We start from the raw sequence: 4628 nt of genomic DNA, 5'->3' as shown, positions 1-4628 counted from the left end.
TTTATTTTAGTTGGGGTGTTAGCTGTTGCTACGGGAACAACTGTTAACACTTTATACTCAAACATTACATACAAAATGTTCATTCACTTCAAAAGAAGCAACAACCAGAATGATGAAAAGATAAACGAAATCAACGTAGAAGTACATTTTACTTAAAATAATGAAGCCACTGATTACAAAGAAAGTAAAAAAAACATTCAGTTGTATGCGATCATGAGGTAAATCCACATAATGTGAATGAAAAAAGCAGCAAAACTTGTCAAATACCAGTTATATCTAATCAAACTGGATCCGCAAAGAGACGAAAAAAGGATCGCGGAATTACATATAGAATGACCATTATGTTTTTCGTTATAACGTTGTTATTTTTCCTTTGTTATATACCTAAATTAATATTGATCATCATTTTCGGAATCTACAAAAACTATTCTGAAAATCTTTCCACCTTTCAAAGATCGGCTGCAATGTTTGTTTATGAAATGTTTATCATTAATAATATTGTGAATCCCTTTATCTACGCTTTCATGGACACCAAGTTTCGTACCGAAGCCACGACATTTTTAAAGCGTGTATTTAATTGTTGAATATCTCATTCGTTACAGGGATTATTCACACTCAACATGTGACTTTGGTTTAACATGTAACTGAACTTTAGGGAATGTCATTGCTTTCCATGCATAACGGTGCGGAGCTATTCGTTTCAGTGGATATACACTCCATCTTGAAATTATCACATGTTGATTGGTGGCTTTAAGATGCAGCTGAGATACAGCGACGCACAGTGGCTATAAGATAAGATAAAGAATTACAGACTTTTCTCGTCTCAGAATAAGACATCAAATGCAGAAGACTAACTATGTGTATTTTAGTTCCGATCAACATTCATTAATTCATGTTTGTTTTATTAGGCATATAATGCGCGTTGAAATTCAATACTGAATAATCAATTATTAATACGTGTTTGTTTGCTTTGTTTATATGCAATATGCACGATTTGTTTGTCTAAACAATGTTCCTATAAAATGTTTACAAATCCATTATCTGTTTTTATAACTTCTGTCGATATAGGCACACCTCTAGAATCGTGTCAATTTGTAAATGTGGGAAAATACCATATTTCCAATATCAAATCTATCGTGTACTATTAAACGAGAAGACCTCATTTTATATTCCCAATTTTATTGATTCTATTACGGTTGTATCAAATATGAAAACCAGCACCAGCACCGTATCAGGAACAACTAGCACAATAACAGGACCAACTAGCACAGAATGAAGACATGTCTTAACTGATAAAATGCACAATTTTAAGAAATTGCACAGGTTTTACACAAAACAATTTTGTCGTGTGGATCTGGGTATAGGAGCATTTTGTTTATTATTTTTCAGTTCTATTTCAAAAAATGAGCACTTTTGTCATACTTCTACTGAAACAGTTTAGAGGGTCATATGTTTAATTGTTTGCCTATGACCCCATACGAAACTAACTTAAAAACTGTTTCCTTCCATTTTTTATGCGATAAAACGTCAAAAATTATTTTTTAAATGATCACCAGCACCAGTCAAGACTGATTCACCAGCAGAGAACGTTCTCTCGTGGGACTATCTTACCCACTATGATATGAGTAAACACTTCTTGTTTTCATTTGAGTTACACATATTACACCATTACAGTTATCGTTCCTTTATATGTTCATTTCTAAAATTTCGAAATTTTCAAAATGAAAGTGCTTTAAAATCAAATGAAATGAAAAAATCTAAAGTATGACAAATAATAAACATAAAATGAAAGCAAACTAATAAAGATTTCTTTAAAAACAAGTTTAAATGCAAGATGTATTTTTTCCAAATACCAATATGTACATTATTTCCATTGATATACAAGGTTTCTATTTAGATAGATAATAGATTGTACCCTAACCTAATGAAGTTTACTGAAGGTGAGGGTGCCGGCCTTTCCAAGGTATTGGTAGGCAGTAATGTTCTCCCCGAATGACTGTGTTAATTCATAGCCATACTGGAGTAGAACCAGTACTGCCTTAGCCTATCACTATATTAATAGTGCATTTTCTTTTGGGTTTGAAATAGCCAAGAAGAATTTATTTTGGAAAGGTAAAATGATCTTTCTCTTTCACTTCTTCTTTCTTTTTCTTTCTGTCTGTTTTTCCTTTTCTCTCTCTCCCATTTTCTTTCTTTCCTTTTCTATCTCTTTCTTTCTTTTTGTTTCTCTATTTCTCTATTTCTCTCTCTCTCTCTCTCTCTCTCTCTCTCTCTCTCTCTCTCTCTCACTCTGTCCTTTTCTTTCTTTCTTTCTCTATCTCTCTCGCTCTCGATAACGAGGGAGAGTGAGAGAGAATGAGAGAAAGTGAGAGAAAGTGAGAGAAAGTGAGAGAGAACGAGAGAGAACGAGAGAGAGCGAGAGAGAGCGAGAGAGAGCGAGACCACAAGAGAGCAAGAAGAGCGAGAGAGAGCGAGAGAGAGCGAGAGAGAGAGAAAGTGAGAGAGAAAGTGAGAGAGAACGAGAGAGAGAACGAGAGAGAGAGAGAACGAGAGAGAGAACGAGAGAGAGAATGAGAGAGAGAATGAGAGAGAGAGTAAGAGAGAACGAGAGAGAGTAAGAGAGAACGAGAGAGAGTAAGAGAGAACGAGAGAGAGTAAGAGAGAACGAGAGAGAGCGAGAGAGAGTACGAGAGAGTGAGAGGAGAGTGAGAACGAGAGAACCAGAGAGAGTGAGTGGGTGATAGAGAACTACGGAGAGTGAGTGAGAGACAATCAGGGAGAGTGAGAGAGAACCAGGGAGAGTGAGAGAGAACGCCGGGGAGAGCGAAGGGACCCAGGGAGAGAGAACTAGGGAGAGGGAGAGAAAGAGATGAGCGCGAGTAAGAGGGATTGAGCGTTTGAGAGTGTGTGTGTGTGTGTGTGTGTGTGTGTGTGTGTGTGTGAAAACGTGCGAGAACGTGAGAAATAGTGCGTGCGTGAGAGAGAGAAACCACGAGTGAGGGATGAGAGTGTAAGAGTTGAGGGGGAGCGTAAGGAGTGAGAGCGAGAGTAGAGTTAGCAGAGAAAGCTAAAGCTGAGCTGGAAGAGAGAGCGTTTGAGTGAAAATGACAGAAAAAGTCAGTCCGACAAAGTGAGAGCGACAAAAAAATAAGACCGAATGTAGGACACGGGAACTAGCAAAAACTTTAATCTTCTCAATCATAAACCTCTTATTCAAAAATTGAAATGCAGATATCAGTTGGTATCTTTTTCAAAAACAAAACAGTACCCCAAGGCTCCATTTTAGGACATGTGTTGTTTTTAATTTTTATAAATCATCTGCCTTTGTCTAATCCTAATCATAACACCGATGTTTTTGCTGATGCTAGCGCCATTGTACAAGTCATTGGACAAAACAAAAGTTGCACCAGTCAAAAACTTTATACGGTTGTAGAAAATTCTCCTATGCATACTCTATATAAAAGCCAGAGAGAGAAAATGGTTTTCATGGGACCAAGTTTAGTTATAGTTATTTCATATCTTTTTGATAGTTTTGTGGTGTTTTGTAATTTACGAAACACTACAAAACTATCCAAAAATATGAAATATCTGTTTTAACCTATAGCATCTTTCAATGTTAAAATATTTTTAAGAATCAGCTAAATAACCCTTTTCGGGCCTTACACACAAAGCTTCGACTTCTTTCTTTAAAAAACCCGGGATTTTGAACCCGCGGGATTATCAGTTAGACCTGAACTTTTGACACCGAAGGATGCACATTTACATTGGTGGTGGATAACTTTACAGATCTAGACAAACATATAGTGAAGGAATTATGTTTACTGGAATTGGATGCAAGATAAGTCACAGATTTTTTGATATTTGGAAGCTCTCTGTAATCCCAGATTTAGTTGCTTTTTAATTTTCATCTGCACGGTCGAAATGTTAAATTGTTTTTATTAAAAACAAGAAAATTAATTTCACCAAAGCTATTAAGGTTAATGACCCCTTCTGCAGCCATGTGAATTACTAAATTTTTAAATTGCAATAGTATCAATAAATCTAATGAATAATAGAGATGGGCCATTTTGTACATATCCCAAGGGGAAACTTCGTGGAAAGCTTTATTTTTTATTGTTTCACTGCATTTAATAGCAAAAGGCTGTTTTTTGGCAAATATAACGAAGATTTTTGTAGACGTAAATTAAATGGGATTTTAAAATTATCATGATTATAATCACATGTTGATCATAGGTAATTTATACAAAAACTTGAAGTTCATTTTGAGTAACTAGTTGCTATCAAATTTTAACAGTCCAACATTTATGTTGTTATAAAAAGTCTAATGTATTTATCATATATGAAGCTCCTTAAAAGAGGCGTGCCCGCTTTTCCATCCCTCTTAAAATGGCCTCTGCAAATTCAAATCTAAACACGTAGCTGTACATTGGAGCCTAATAACTGAAAATCAACGCATATTTTCAAGTAATATATATTAGATTTTTTAAACTATTCGTTTGGTTGTTTTGAGAGGGAATTTTTGCTTATTTTAAAATATAGGACAATCGAGTTGGTGTACGCGGGTTCGATTTCCATCCTAGGCATTCATTTAAATCGGCTGGTGCAAAGCGGGCAGTTGCGCGTAGTGG

Source organism: Mytilus edulis, chromosome 13, assembly GCF_963676685.1.
Source record: "Mytilus edulis chromosome 13, xbMytEdul2.2, whole genome shotgun sequence".
NCBI classification, from domain to species: domain Eukaryota; kingdom Metazoa; phylum Mollusca; class Bivalvia; order Mytilida; family Mytilidae; genus Mytilus; species Mytilus edulis.
This window is presented reverse-complemented; position numbering follows the sequence as displayed.